Source organism: Aegilops tauschii, chromosome 2 (assembly GCF_002575655.3).
Source record: "Aegilops tauschii subsp. strangulata cultivar AL8/78 chromosome 2, Aet v6.0, whole genome shotgun sequence".
NCBI lineage: Eukaryota > Viridiplantae > Streptophyta > Magnoliopsida > Poales > Poaceae > Aegilops > Aegilops tauschii.
The window spans coordinates 289,694,293-289,711,688 of record NC_053036.3 but is presented as its reverse complement, the minus strand read 5'-3'; positions in this window follow the sequence as shown (position 1 = coordinate 289,711,688).

Here is a 17,396-nt window from a genome sequence, read left to right as displayed (position 1 = left end):
GAAGATCTTTATCGGTCATACCGTAATGACAACATATGTCATTCCCTTTGTCATCGGTATGTTACTTTCCCGAGATTCGATCGCCGGTATCTTCATACCTAGTTCAATCTCGTTATCAGCAAGTCTCTTTACTCGTTCTGTAGTGCATCATCCCGCATCTAACCCATTAGTCACATTGCTTGCAAGGCTTATTATGATGTGCATTACCGAGAGGGCCCAGAGATACCTCTCCGATACTCGAAGTGACAAATCCTAATCTCGATCTATGCCAACCCAACAAACACCTTCGGAGATACCTGTAGAGCATCTTTATAATCACCCAGTTATGTTGTGACGTTTGATAGCACACAAGGCATTCCACCGGTATCCGGGAGTTGCATAATCTCATAGTCAAACGAATATGTATATGACATGAAGAAAGCTATAGCAATACCTAATGATGTGATCCCGTTCATCAAATGACAAAACCTGTCTATGGTTAGGAAACTTAACCATCTTTGATTAACGAGCTAGTCTAGTAGAGGCTTACTAGGTACATGGTGTTTTGTCTATGTATCCACACATGTATCAAGTTTCCGGTTAATACAATTCTAGCATGAATAATAAACATTTATCATGATATAAGGAAATATGAAATAACAACTTTATTATTGCCTCTAGCGCATATTTCCTTCACTCACTACAAAAGGGGTTCGAGAAAACAAATCATGGGATTCCCCGGTGAAGAGGCATGACAAAACAAATCATGGGTTTCCTCACTTGTCATAGATTGGCTCCTCCTCGTGGTCGCCGTCGATGAGGTCTGCCTTGGTAGCTGAGGATCCCAAGCCAGCGTCACAGAACGTGTCCTTCAGAAATGACAAAAAGGGCTCCATGGTGATGAAGGATGGCAAATTGTTCATAATGAGCCGTAGGAGATCAGCGGCAGGTCCATCGATGAGATCGACGGCTATCGAACCCAAGGGGTTGGGGGTGGGCAACTTAACCTGTGACATAGCCCGCGCCAAGCCGTTGCTGTCAATGACCTCGATGTCGTAGCCGGCATCCGCGGCATGCCAGAATACTCTAGCCCACTGATTGATAGGCTATGTCTAATCATCGTTGTGAACTTCCTCGGCGGCCACCTCACCGATATCAGGTGAAGAGGCCGCGGTAAAGCTCTTTTGGGCCATTCGCTCCCCAGGAAGCATAACCGGGCTTAGGCTGCGATGCTCTTGAGTGGGGGAGGGGGTGGGGATGGGATCTATGGGAAAGGGGGCATTTCGCAGGCGTCATCTAAGAAACTCAAGGCGGCGAGGGTATGTAAATCGGTGGGTAACCTGAACGGGTAGATCGGCAGAGGTTGACGATGGAGGCGGCGGCAGCGGCAACCTAGCTAGGTTTGGAGCGAGGGAGGGGTGGTGTGGATGTGTGTGAGCGGGGGGTTTGGTGTGAGTGAAGGATTTGGGGGGTGTGTGTGTGGAGGGGGTCCAAGGTGGTGTTTGAGGAAATGCCGCGGGTACTGAAAATTTTACTAGGCGGGAGTAAAATGGCGGGGCTACCAAAAATTTGGATCAAGGGATTGAAGAAGAGCAGGGCGAGAGTAACGAACATCACACACGGTTAAAATATAATAATTGTGTGCTATCAAACAGAAAAACACTCCAGCCGAGCAGATATTTTTGAGATTGCAAAGGATGCAGGCGGGAGTAAAATGTCGGGGTTATAGAAAATTTGGATCAACTGATTTAAGCAGAGCGGCAGGGAAGCCTCGTGGAGCCCAATTTACTATGATGATGTGGGTGACAGGGGCAGGGGTGCAGCACACGGGCAGTCCTAGGGAACCGTGTCTATTGTGTACCCGATCACAGATGGTTGTTGCGTCCGACTCGTTTGCTGTTTATAAATTTTGCGAAAAAACACGGGAAAGGGTCAGAACACGAACACACTTGCGTGTGTAACAAATATATGTATGAAAAGGGTGGTTTGATGTTCAAATACACAATGCACAACTTTGACATGGCACCTGTCCCACAAAGTGGACGTTATTATTGCTAGCCCCCCCCACACACACACAGAGGGACACACAGACACACACCCTTTGTGTTGGCGGGAGGGGAATCCTAGCTATCAACGCATGCCCCCAAATAGCTAGGTCTGACATCTCACCCTACTATAACACAAAACTGAAAGGAGTACAGCATGGTCAACCCCCCTTTTTTGCTTCCTAACAAATGTGGACCGTGTGCGGGCCCACAGATGTGTTCTTCTGGCGTGAGATGGGTGAGACCACATACGAACCACACCTGCGTGTGACTCGATGTGTGTGTGTGTGTGTGTGAAAATGATGTGGTGTGATATTTAAATAACCAAATCACAAATTTGATGTGGCACACGTGCATCACAAATTAGCCGGACATCCCCGACCCCACGGAGGTTCATCTAGTGCGAAGTAGTACTGTGCCCCTCCCCCCCCCCCACACACACTTTTAGTGAGTGGGAGGGGGCAACTCACCAGGGCGTATTGGAACACTGACCAAGAAGAATCACCACCTTGGTCATATAACCTCTCTCGTTGTTGGGTCAAAGTCATGCATGGACGTCCACGCGCGGCCCCACAAATAGGCTAGCTTGTCGCCAATAACCACGCGAGGCAGTGCCTGAAGACAACCACTGCGTGCATGTGGCCCAAACATATGTATGAAGTGTTATGTGGTGTTTGAATATACCCAATGCACAACTTTGATGTGGCACCGTGCTTTTGGAACCAGGAAGTCCCCACACGGAGCGAGGGTGCACGACGCGTATACTATATATATATATATATATATATATATATATATATATATATATATATAGGGTGGGTCTATTATGATAACACCCCTTAAGAGTCTTATTCTAATAACACCAGCCTTATTCTGCACATCCCCCGCCAGATCGCCGCTGCCCCTCCCCTCCCGACCTTCTTCTGCGGCAGCGGCCTGGGAGCGCCGCCTCCCCTCCCCTCCCAGCCTTCTTCCGCGGTAGCGGCCTGGGAGCGCCACTGCCCCTCCCCTCCCGGCCTTCTTCCGCGGTGGCGGCCGGCAGCGACGCCCCTCGGCTCCCGGCGTTCTTCCGCGGCAGCGGCCAAGCAGCGACGCCGCCCGTTGCCTCTTGGTCTTCTTCCGTGGCAGCAACCGAGCAACACCTCCCCCACCAGCACATCGGCCTTCTTCCACGGCAGCAGCTCGGCAGCGCCGCCGCCGAACTCCTTCGGTCCTTCAATTAGCTGTACTTCATCAGATGTGCATTGGTGCTGCCTCGACAACAAACCAATTCGAGTAAGGAGGACTGTGCGCAAGGTTCCTTCATCCACGGCAGCTTCTTGTAATAAGTCTGCAACGCCCTTCAGAGCAAATCCTCCGTCACCACTCACCTTGAGCAATGTCCAGACCGCTCATGAACTTCTGAAGAGCAAGTGGACTGCATGGGTGAACGCAAAAGTCCTACAGACGGACGAGAGGGGAACTTCTTCATGCAAACGCAAGAAAGCACTGCAACACGAGGTAAGCAGTACACTCCCTCAACTATCTCAGTTTACTTATTCCATACAAAGTGGTACAAGCAGTACAGTACGCCTCAAAAAACGATGCAGTGCGGTTGCTTCAGTTTGTCGTGGCAAAAAATGCAGTGCACTTGCTCAGTTATGCAATACGCTTGCTCGGTTACGCAGTACGCTTGTATAGGTTCATTACGGATAACGATGCAGTGCGGTTGCTTCAGTTCACCTTGCGGGGTGATGCAGTCAGCGTGCAATACTTCGCTGTACCATTTCAAACACATTGCAGTTCGCATGATTCAGTTCATTTAACCTAACAATGCAGCTCGGTCATTTTGTGTACAGGAAATGACGTTCAGCAGATACAAAATGCCACGCATAATTGACAACACTGAGAACAACAACTTTTAGAAGAGTAAAGCTTCTTCTGAAAGAGATACTGGCTGGGTTACCCTTGAGATTCCTCGAGGATTCTTCACGACAACAAACAGGGTGCAGTACTCTCCGGAAGAGGATTTTTTCCAGGAAGAAGAGGTAGTCGAAGATGACGATGATGTCACATTCGTCTGGGAGGGCACTCACCGACGGGATGATGAAGATGATGACGATGAAGATGAGCCAATAACAGTTCTCAACCCAGAGTATAAGCACAAGTTCACTACGTTTGGACAGCATGTCCGAACACACAATGATGTTGCAGTTGAACATGATGTTGCAGCAGATGATGATTATGATTATGACTATGATGATGTGCCACTGCTCCAAAATTTTCAAACCAATCCACTAAGACATTGTCACAACACTGGACTACCACCACGTCCACCTACTGCACCCCAAAACAGAGCTCAGCGTCCACCTGCTGCACCAAAAAATAGAGCTCCAAGCAGACCTGCTGCATCAACTTCGACACCGCGACCACCAACGGTGCCTCGGTCAAAAGTCAACAGCAGGTACAACTCCTCCTCACTATTGTCGTCGCAAGATCCTCAACTACACAGATCTGCTATAACCCCGCCATGTCCAATACAGCCCGGCAAGCTGCAAACACCATCAGGTGAACGACTCTACACACATGTAAGTTTATGTTCTGAAAAAAAAAGTTGCAGTCCATTCAGATAACATTGCAGTGCACACTGATATTTCTTGTGAGGTTTGAACTAGCATCTAATACATTGGATTCTTCTGAAAACCTAGGAACGTTGCAATGCTTTATTAAACTCGTGTGCACTCCTCGTATTTAAAAAACAGAACAGAACAAATTATCTCATAAAGCATTGCACTTAATGCAGGATAAAAACATGCCGCTGAACCTCATACCTGCCGCTGGAATGAAGTTCACCACGTACGACAGGGCATGGGACTTTTACAACAATTATGCAAGATGTACAGGTTTTGGCATATGCAAGAGGGCAAAACACGGGACAAATGCCTACATTGTCTGCTCAAGAGAAGGGATGCACAAGCAGATTGTGTCAGATTATCACCGGAAATGTCAGAAGACATAAAAAAGGACTGACTGCAAGGCAAAGATTAGAGTCAAAAAGAGGAAGATGGAAAATTTGTGATAGAAATGGTTGAACTCAACCACAATCACAAGATGCTGGAAAGCCTCGGGATGCTTTTGCACATGCGATCGCACAAAAAAGACGATCCTTTCTACACTACTATTAAACGAGAGAACTTGACAACGGCGGACGAAAACTCTGCCCGTACTAACAACCCACGCTCGCACGAGTGTACAGGTAAACCCACGTCCTTTTCTCAAAAAAAAAGGTAACAACCCACATCCAAATTACACGAAGAGTCATACACAGATAACAAATGAGTCATACACGGAAACAACTGAGCTAAATTAGCAGGAATCAATCCAGGCTCGACGTCCAGATTACATGCACTGTCGCTGCCCTGCGCATCCGCTGAGGCACCGGACGACGGCCGCGACGTCGCTGCCCTGCGCAGCCGCCGAGGCACCTGACGACGGCCGCGACGACGAGGTCACAGGTCCAGCCGCATAGACGCCCTGCCACGGCCGCGACGAGGAGCTCCTCGCCGACATAGGTGCATGCTCTTCTCTGATCTGAAGTTCGAAAGGCTTTTACATGCCGCTGCCGCCAAGGCTTCGTTAGGCTAGAAGACGCCTCCGCCCTGCTCCTTTGTCAACCTGTTCATGTGATCCATCAATTGTTTTGATTGAATGAAATTATGAAAAAGAAGGAAAGTGTATGAACTGGTGAAATATGGCATGACCATATACTGACCTCACCTAAATGCCTCATCAAGCTGCATATGAATAGGTTCAATTCTCAGTTCCAAATATGAACACACATAAAGTCTCTCTGAGATACACCTACATGAATAGCATTACAAACTACTACATCCTGAATCATTATTGCAGGTATATATATTAATGCAAAAGGAATTCAATTGGTGACTGAGTATTAACAAAGCTTTCATGTTAAACAGTAGGATGGAGTTGAACATAAAACACTACTATGTCTGAGTTGTGGTAATAGTATTCCTTCAGTTACAATTGTGTGATACCATTCTTGACATTCACAGGGTTGAAGGACTTCGTATGGCCCCAACCAGTCCCAACAGGGCGCGCACCCCGTTCCAGGATATAAGCAACAACCAATCCTTGGGTGATGAGCATTACACACAATTTCAGTTTTTGTACCCCAACTACTGAATTGTGACATTAATTGCAGACCCTAAAGAAGTAAAAAGGCAGAGGGATAGAGAGCGGTATGCACAAAATAAGGATGAGATTAATAAGAGACGACGTGAGGCCTACAAACAGAAGAAACTTGCGTCTGCTGAGATCAGTGGGGCACAAACACAGCTGGGTGTATCACAAGGTAATAAAGATGAACTTCATTCTTCATTATATATATTGCTATATATAATTATCTATTCTTCATCTACTCAGGCAGTAATGAGATTAATAAAGATGAAATTCATTCTCCATTATATATATATATATATATTGCTATATATAATGATCTATTCTTCATCTACACAGGCAATAATGAGATTAAGAATCGTATGGAAAGGGAGCGGTATGCACGAAATAGAGAGGAAATATTAAAGCGACAGCGACAAACCCGCGAGCAAAATAAGCATATTGCTGCCGTCCTTGATGGCAGTAACATTGTAACGCAAGTGCCGGCTACCGGACAATCTGCAGTCACACAACTGCAGAACATAACAAGTGCAGGGGGTGCGGTACCAAATTCCGTTCATTTGACCAGAGAAGACAATGTGGACGATGAGTCTGATTGGTTGCACAGAAATGATGCGTACCAGATGCAACGGAATTCAAGACGACTGATACCCACACTTATGTCACTAGATGAGAACCCCCAACTCAGTACAATCGACAACCTACATATGCCAGAAAAGTCTTCTAAAAAAAGGGTTAGTTGTCTGATTTATTAATGGTGCTAAATTATCCGGTGTTTATTTCTTCTCTAATTTGCCATTCTATTTTTGTTTCAGGTACAGATCCTTCTTATGGCAAGAAACCTCTACCGATCCAACGTAATGATATTACTCCAGGGATGGAACCGTCCCCAGATGCAGGTCAAACCCCTCATAATCAAATTGGTACGGTGTTGTGGTACCATCCTATGCATAAAAAGGGTCCATCTCTTTTGCTTACTCTTTTGTGCCAAATAAATGTTTTCAGCCAACGACCACGCCGAAGATGCTTACGGACTACTGGAGCCCGATGTCCACACCATAAACATTGATGGTCTGCATAATGTCATTTTTAGTTTCATCTCCCCAGTATGCATAACATCAAATGAGCATCATTTACTACTCCTAACGCACTACTATTCAATACTCACAAATAGAATGCTTGGGAGACGGGAACCTAGGAGAAAAAACTGGAGACATGGACCATGATGAAGAAGCTAGGATCTTCACCCAACCAGGTTTATTGTTGTTGACATGAGTTGCCAGTACAATATAGTATTAGTAATATGGTTTCTGGGTGAACTTTAATTAATGCATTCTGCTCCAGATGTTTATTTTCAATCCTACCGAGTGGAGCAAAAGTATGGTGATGGAGCTCCCAATAATGATGCTCACAACAGAGTTTACATGAACCTGCCCAAAAAGCATCATGTGCTTAGAAAAGTTACTGATTGCCGCCATTGTGGAGCTTTGCGATTTCAATACGAGGGGCCTGCATTCTGCTGCAGAAAGGGAAAAGTGGATGTATTTACTCCAGATGTTTGTGAGGAGTTGAAACGGTTGTTTACAAGTCAAGATGATGGGGATGCTAGATATTTCAGAGAAAATATACGGTATTTCAACTCCCACTTCTCATTCACAAGTCTGGGAGTCACCCTTGATCGCCGAGTCAGCACCGCAGTAGGAACCGGCGTATATACATTTCGTGCGTGTGGAGGGTTGTACCACGCTCTTGATGATCTCGAGTCTGGTGATAATGGCCCTCGAAATTTGCAGCTATATATTTATGATACAGATGAAAACTTGTTTCACAGGGTTAAGAGGTCTCCAAATCTTAGGTTAGATCTCATACGGAAGATTCTGGCAATACTAGAGCATAACCCTTATGCTCAAGTATTTAAAAGCCTTGGTGTTGTTCCAAATCTAGATGAATACAGGATCTCATTAAATACCGATATCAAGCTTGATCAACGAAGGTACAATGTGCCAACAACTTCTCAGGTAGCAGCAATATGGGTTGAAGGGAGCGACCCACAAAAAACCTTTGACAGAAGTGTTATCGTGTATGGGAAAGGAGAGCGTCCCCTGTATATTAGAGCATACTATGGGTGCTACGACCCTTTGTCATATCCACTATTCTTCCCATGTGGGGAGATCGGTTGGAATCGCTTGATGCCATATATTGGGGCCACCGATCACACAAACCAAGATTCAGTGGATGTTCTTCCTTCAGGTATAATGTTCCTTCAGGTATATGGAATCGCTTGATGCCATATATTGGGGCCACCGACAACAGTACCCAGCCTATGTTCTTCCTTCAGGTATAATGTTCATAATTGATCTATAAATTTTAATCAAAGTTAAACTTATTCAGTAATCCATCTTGCAGACGATAACATGATTAGTGAACAACTTGGTCATGACGCAAGACATGAAGACCAGGCCACTGATTTAGCTGCAGGTATTGGACGTGATTGCTGTTTTTGTATTCTTATGGTTCTATTATACCAGATTTATGTTCATTGTTGATTTATACATATTAATCAAAGTTAGCCTTATTTAGTATTTCATCTTTTAGACAATAACATGATTATAGACCAAATTGATCATGGCCGCCGACATGACGACCAGGCCAGTCAAATTTAACCTTATTTGGTATCCATCTTTCAGACGATAACATGATTAGAGAAGAACTTGGTCATGGCGCAGGGCATGAAGACCAAGCCACTGATTTAGCTGCAGGTATTGGACACGATTCCTGTTTTTATATTCTTATGATTCTATTATACCAACTTTAATGTTGTTAAACAATTTTTAGATGACTACGAGGATAACCCGGATGAGGATTTTGGTGACAATGAGATGAATGCCACAAAATCAAGGAAATATGTTAGCGCGAGGGAGTACTATGCCTTCAAGCTACAGGTCCGGAAAAAGCTTTTTAACATCATCTTGTTTGGGGGGCGCCTTTTCCAACAGTGGGCGGTTGACATGTACATCAAGATTGAGACAATGAGGCTTGACTGGTACTCAAAGCCAGCAAATCAAAAGGGCATACGCGCTGACCTCTACCAGGTAACGTGCTTGTGTTTATACTATTAAATTGTATTACAGATGCCACTCTTTGCTTCAACATGGTATACTAATTGGCGTCAAATATTGATTTATTATAGGGCCTTGTTGACACCGTCATCGCTGGCGAGTCACGCGGTGATCGTATTGGCAAGAGAATCGTGCTTCCACGTACCTTTCCTGGTGGTGACCATGACATGCAACGCAGGTTCCTGGATGCAATGGCAATAGTTCAACGATGGGGTAAACCGGATTATTTTGTCACGATGACATGCAATCCCTACTGGGAGGAGATAACTACTGAATTGTTGCCTGGACAGCTGCCACAAGACCGTCCAGACCTTGTGGCAAGAGTATACAGAGCTAAACAACGATCCATGATGGACTTACTGATTAAGGGTAAGCATTTTGGAGAAGTTGCGGCTTATGTACATGTCACTGAGTTTCAGAAACGAGGCCTCCCTCATGAGCATATACTTCTGATCATGAAAGCTAAAAGTAAGTTAAGGACCCCGGATGACTATGATCGGGTGATATCGGCAGAAATACCCGACAAAAATAAATATCCTGTTCTCCATGATCTGGTGGTCAAACACATGTTGCATGGTCCATGTGGTGCGCTCAAGAAAAGTTGCCCTTGCATGATAGATGGACAATGTCGGTTTCATTACCCGCGAGATTTCTGTGATGCCACATTACAAGGGAAAGACTCATATCCCATCTATAGAAGGAGGGATGATGGGGTGAGAATTAGGATCAGAGGAGCAGATTTGGACAATAGATGGGTGGTCCCTTACAACCCATTTCTGCTGATGACATACAACTGTCACATTAATGTCGAAGCATGCTTGAGCATCAAGGCGGTGAAGTACTTATTCAAATACATCTACAAAGGGCATGATAAGGCATCATTTGCGTTCGAGCAGGATATTATCAATGATGGGGGAATCATCGATGAAATTCGACAATATAGGGATGCACGCTATATATCTCCTCCCGAAGCTATCTACAGGATTTTCGGCTTTAAAATGTTTGGTGTCAGCCCAGCTGTGTTGCAGCTCCAGCTTCATTTGCCAAACATGCATACAGTCGCATTTCAGGCTTATGAAAATCTGGAAGATGTTGTCGCTCGACCATCTTCTTCCAAATCCATGCTTACCGAGTACTTTGGGATGAACCAAAAGTATCCAGAGGCACGAAAATTGTTGTACAGAGAGTTCCCAGAACATTATAGGTGGATAGCTGGTAATAAGAAGTGGCAACCGAGAAAATATAAGAGATCACAGATTGGAAGATTGGTGCATGCACACCCTGCTGAAGGAGAGAGGTACTACTTGCGGGTGCTCCTAAACCATGTCCGAGGTGCCACTTCATTTGATGATTTAAAAACAGTAAATGGCAAGGCATGCGGGTCCTTCAAAGAGGTGTGTGAGCAATTAGGCCTCATTGAGGATGACAGGACACTTGATGATTGCATGACGGAGGCAACGACATTTCAAATGCCTACTGCTCTTAGACGGTTGTTTGCGACTATATTGGTATTCTATGAGGCAACACAAATCCGTCAGTTATGGGACAAACATCTAGCATCCATGTCTGAAGATTATCGCCGTACTCAATCGAATGAGGCAGCACTTGAGCAAATGGTCCTTAGGGATATCAGGGATCTGCTGCAATCCATGGGAAAGGATATTAAACTCTATGGACTTCCGGATCTGGTTGACGCAGATGGTTCTTCTAACTTTGACAATACAGAGGTAACAGAGAAGAGACAGGTCAAAGTGGACCAAGAACATCTAGATCTATTCAGCTGTTTGAACAATGAGCAACTAGCTGGTTTCAATGACATAATGGATCATGTGACAAACCAAAAAAGCCAGATATTCTTTGTTGACGGTCCAGGAGGCACTGGGAAGACGTACCTGTACAAGGCGTTGCTTGCAAAGGTCCGTTCGATGGGTCTAATAGCGATCGCAACTGCTACATCAGGTATCGCAGCGTCGATAATGCCTGGAGGCCGGACTGCACACTCCAGGTTCAAAATTCCAATCAAGCTCACTGACAACAGCATGTGTGGCTTCACAAAGCACAGTGGTATGGCAGAGTTGCTTAAACAGGCGTCCTTGATAATTTGGGATGAAGTTGCTATGACAAAGCGTCAAGCAGTTGAGACACTTGATAGATCGCTGCAGGATATAATGGAATGTTCTTTACCATTTGGTGGAAAGGTTGTCGTCTTTGGTGGCGATTTCAGGCAGGTCCTCCCCGTTGTGACCCGAGGGACAAGAGCACAGATCACTGATGCTACACTGTTGAGATCCTATCTGTGGCAGAAGATCCGCAAGATACGCCTCACATGCAATATGCGGGCACAGACAGACCCTTGGTTCTCGGAATACCTCCTACGGATCGGCAATGGGACGGAAGAAACAATTGGCGACGACTATGTGCATCTCCCTGAAGACATTGTGATTGCTTATACCGACGATGATGAACCTATTAACAAGCTTATCGAAGATGTCTTCCCATCCCTGCACACCAATGCTAGGTCGAGAGAGTACATGAGCACACGTGCAATTCTCTCGACCAAAAATGAGCATGTAGATGACCTGAATGACAAGATGATCTCCAGGTTTCCGGGCGAAGAAAAGGTGTACCATAGCTTTGACTATATCGAGGATGACTTCCAGAATAATTACACAATTGACTTCCTGAACTCGATCACACCAAATGGGTTGCCCCCGCATGTCTTGAGAGTAAAAATCAACTGCCCGGTCATTTTGCTACGGAACCTCGACCCTCATAATGGGCTATGTAATGGAACACGGCTTATGATCAGGGCCTTCCAGGATAATGCAATCGATGCAGAGATTATTGGTGGCCAGCATGCTGGAAAGAGGGTGTTCATACCTAGGATCCCTATGTCGCCCTCGAAGGACACCTCACTTCCCTTCAAGCTTAAGAGAAAACAGTTCCCCATCCGCCTGAGTTTTGCGATGACCATTAACAAGGCACAGGGTTAAACCATCCCAAATGTCGGTATTTACCTTCCAGAACCTGTTTTCTCACATGGCCAACTATATGTTGCATTGTCAAGGGGTGTCTCAAGAAAGACGACACGGATTTTAGCCAAGCCTAACAAGGAGGTTGATAAATCTGGGAGAAGCACCAAAAACATTGTCTACAGAGATGTTTTAGAGGGGTGAGGTACGTGCAATAGTTCGTGTTTTCTTTGCACCTTCGATTTTGTACCTATATAACTAACTCTGAATATAACACTTTTCTCTTGTTTTATTTGCAGGTTTTCATAACAGCGCACTACATAATAGGCATGAAACACAAATGATGTTGATGTGACCTCCGACTCTTTATGTCAGAGTCGTTTATTAGTGTGATTTATTTGTAAAAATTGTTGACATATTAACTGTCCCGGAATGAAAAAGTACAGACTTTAAATGTGTCACACTTGTTATTCCGTTCATGTTCTGGTTACTTACAGCATTCATTTGGGAACGTAGAAATTTCAATTTATTTTGTAAATTCCAGAACATAAGATTGCTATACCAGCAAAATGTAAGCTGCTGGGATCATTGACAGAAATAATGAAATATTGCAATCTTATGATGGTTGTTTTTCTCTGAAGTGCATATGTGATTGTTCGACCTCAGTCTCAAATATAACTGGTTGAATTGCCAAGCGCACGTGAACTAACTAAATTGAAACGATCCATCTAACATATAAATGGAAGAAAGAAGTGTCAATTTCAGTCTTGACTGGACATGGTCATCATGGAGTACTAAGTATTCTCAGTCCCTAACACTAACAACCGTCGATAATAATGTGTAAACACAACACTAAAGACAGCATAAGCAACAATGAACAAAAAGAGATAAAGGGCCAAGAAAGCAATCAATTTTTCTGAACACACGTGAGCAGCAATAATAATAAAACATAAGTACGGAACTCACCTTGATGGTTTCTTCATAACATGGAAACCTATGATGTCACCAGTCCCAATAGCTTTGGGCTGTAGTACAATATTTGCAAGGTTGCATGGTTTGATCTCAGGAATAGTGGATTATGCCGTTTTATCAAGCTCAGTCTTGAAACAATCGAAAGCACTTCCTTGGCCCCTCCTGTCAAACACGGCCATTGAGGGCACATAATTAACTAACTGCCAAGACAAAGGATACAAGAATTATATTTCTGTAGAGAATGATGAACTTTCTGTACATAATAAAAAGGTATAAGAGAAAGCACACAAAAAATAGATAAACGTTCTGATGAGCCGAGCAATATTTCTGCATAAACATGTATTACGAAAATAACTCAATTAATTCTATGTGCGTAGGGTATAAAAAAAGCAAAAAAAACATGCGTCCTGAGATAAATCAAAGGAGTTGCCAAAAAAAGATAGATCAAAGGAAAGCGTGGGGCCTGATATAACAATCACGATTCCCTTGCCTCCTCACGCTATGAAAGTCCTTCCCCTGATTTCCGCCTTACATATTGCCTACAGCGAACGATCTTTCAATCAGGAGCCCACAGAAGCAATGGGTTTTGCACCGTAGGGTTTCCTTCATCCTCTCTCGCGAAGGATTGCCGCAACCTCACACCCCTCCGCCGCGCCGGCCTCCTCCACCGCAAGTCTGTCCAGCTTGCCGTACACATGTGTCCGTGGTGAACTACCATCGTCCACCCCCATGTCTGCGTCACAATCCCCGGTGGCCTCTACGGATCAATCTGATATCATCGTGGTAATAATGATATCTCTCGATAATTACATCCTATTCACGATTTCACATCTACAAGGCAACATAGTCGCTAGAGGTGATCCAACGAAGTGAATCAACATGCCTTGTGTTATCCCGCAAAGTTACAGAGATTTCATTATGTGACTTAGGAAATTCTTTGGGCAAGATCCACCTGATTACTAGAGAGAATAGTCACGCAAGTTAGTCTCAAAAAGTTTACTGTACAATTAAAAAAAGAAATAGATACTAAAATTTAGTTGGAAAGGATGTCCTGATACCACTATGTTAAGTAAACATGAGCAGATATGTGCATACAGTTTTGATGTACTCCCTACGACCCAACATATAAGATCGATTTTCAAGCTAACAAAACATAGGGGCTGAATGTGTATGACGTGATAATAATATATGCTTTGATTTTCAGGAAAACATCGACAAAGGAGCGAAGGATGAGCATACACAAAATATGCAGATTGAATGCATGATAACCAAAGATGAAGATATGAACACCGAGTCAACAAATGCAATAGAAGAACAAGGCATCTTGGAAGATACAGAAAATATGCAGATTGATGAGGTGATATCCTAACACAAGCATACAAAACCCAAGCCGACAAAGGCGGTTTTTAATTTCACATGCCATTATTATTCTTCTTATTCAGGGGGGACAAAACAATATGTAATCTATAGTATCATAATATCATACCTACGATTCTTTATTCATCTTCATAATATTTGCTCTTCTATACGTACTGAAGAATATTATATTATTATGTGTTTCAGTTACTAAGCAATGAAGAACCAGTAAGTACCGGGTAATATTATATTATGTGTGTTTTAGGTACGAAGCGAGGAAGAATCAAATGGAATAGACGACGACGATGAAGTACAGAAAAAAAGCACACAGGCCACAGATTGCGAAGTGGCAAAGGCATGCTTCCGTTTCAACTATCCCAAATAATTCTAATTCTCATTATATTATAATACTACATAGGGATTATTCTTTCTAATGTTGCTCTCAGGGATTAACCGTCAAGGAAACAAGTGAAGAAATGCAGCCAACTCAAGACAATGAATTAGCACAAACATTCGACACCGAAGGGGCAGAAACTGTAGGGGACAAACTTGCAGAATTAAATGGAATAGCCAACAAAGATGAAGTGGAGAAAAAGAAGAGCACGCGGTCCACAGATTCCGAGGTGACAGAGGCATATTTTCTTTTCCAAGTATATGTCCCAAATAGTTCTAATTCTAATTATATTAAACCCTGCATACTGTATGTTCTTTGTAATCTTGCTCTCAGGAATTAACCTTGAACGAAACAAGTGAACAAATGCAGTCAGCTCGGGATGAGGAATTAGCACAAACATTTGGCACCGAAGGGGCAGACACTATAGGGGACACAATGAGAGAATCAAATGGAACAGCCGACAAAGAAGTGGAGAAAAAGCAGAGCACGCAGTCCAGTGATTCCGAAGACTCTGAAGTAACAGGGGTATCTTTTCTTTTCCAACTATGTCCCAAATAGGTCTAATTGTAAGTATATTATATCCTGCATACCCATTATTCTTTGCAATGTTGCCTCCAGGAATTAACCTTCAATGAAACAAGTGAACAAATGGATGCAACTGAGGACAGAGAATTAGAACTAACGTCTCGCATGGAAGGGGCACATACAGGGAAGCCTATCCGACTGCATAACAAACCTAAGAAGGCACAAGACTACGTGGTGGCTCCAGAAGGCATGGACAAATCCTTCTATGCCCTGCTTTTGCTACATTTATTTTCTTTGTCATTAATAAATGTTGTTACTTACATCATGATAGATTACGCCTGCACTGGCGATGATTGGTCTGTGATTGAAAATATCATGTCTGAACCAAACGATAAAAGAAATTTAGTGAGCATCGACGACTCACATCCCCAAAGAAAACAGTTAGAACGTCTATTACTCCCCGAAGAATTCCTTGGCGACGAAGTAAGTATATGTGTCTTTCAGACAAGACTGCTGTTTTAACATGAGTTTCTATTCACTCCTCTGACTAAGGTGTGCACTTCATATTGCAGATCATAGACGCATACATACATTGCATAAGTGCTAAAGAGCATCTACAGATGAGGTCAGGTGGAAGTGTGTTCTTAGAGAGTGCATGCATCTCTAAGATGATAAAGGAATTTAGCTCTATACGGGATGACGCACCAAGATGGGTATTAAACAGAGCTACAACTTATTTGGAACATGATATGGTGAGTCTCAGTTCCATATAAATGTTTGTATAGATGGGACCTAAACTAACAAAAACCCTATTTTCATATATTCATTCCAGTTAACATTGAACACTTCCATTGGTACCTAGCAGTTATAAATGCCGGGCAGCGATGCATCCAGGTGCTCGACTCGCTAGGCCCAAGAATGAGCCGCAAAGACCTCACCGCTATGGTTAGTCATTAGTCCCACTGCACCATCTTTTGATAAGACGATTTCTGTTATTGTTCGGTTGTGATGCTAATACTTTGTCATTTATTCATTCAACAACTCAAAGGACTAGAAAATGTATTCGAATATGCATCGCTTCAAGTGGAACTAAAAACTGATAAGTGGAAAGACTTAAACATCTCATCATGGCCAAGGGAAGAGTGTATTAAGAGCAAACTGCAAAGAGACTGGTATACCTTCTATATCTGAATTAAACTTTAGTCTCAATATCTGAATTTCTATCTCTGGACCATGTGGCGGCAAGCAAGCAAATTAAATTGGTAAACAGTACAGTGTCCAACTGATTCAGCACTAGAGGCCGACAGTGATAGCACCAAGCGAAATTCAGTAATTATGACCAGCAAATCATTAAACTTAGTCTGAATATCTCAATTCTATCTCTGGACCATGTGGCTGTAGGCAAGCAAATTAAATTGGTAAACAGTGCAATGCCTATCTCATTGAACACTAGGGCCTGAGAGCAACTAGATTCAGTCAAGCATGCAAGTGAATCTAGAGCAGCAGAAAAATCAGGGAACCAGACCTATGAAATCAAAACGAGAGAGAGGTAGAGGGAGGCTTTACCTTGGGTTGCTACCACTACTGGAATCAGCTAATTTGCCATCTGCCAGCTCTTTGCCGTCTGCTAGCTGACGGCAAAGAAGCTCTTTGCCATCAGCTACCCAAAAGCAGACGGCAAAGAAATGGCAGACGACAAAACAGGTCTTTGCCATCTGCGAGCTCTTTGTCGTCTGCTAGCAGATGGCAAAGAATCTTTGCCGTCCGCTGGCAGACGGCAAAGAGAGAGGTGGCCCCCACCCCCCGCCCGTTTGGAAAAAAACTGAACGCCCCACCTCTTTGCCGTCTGCTAGCAGAC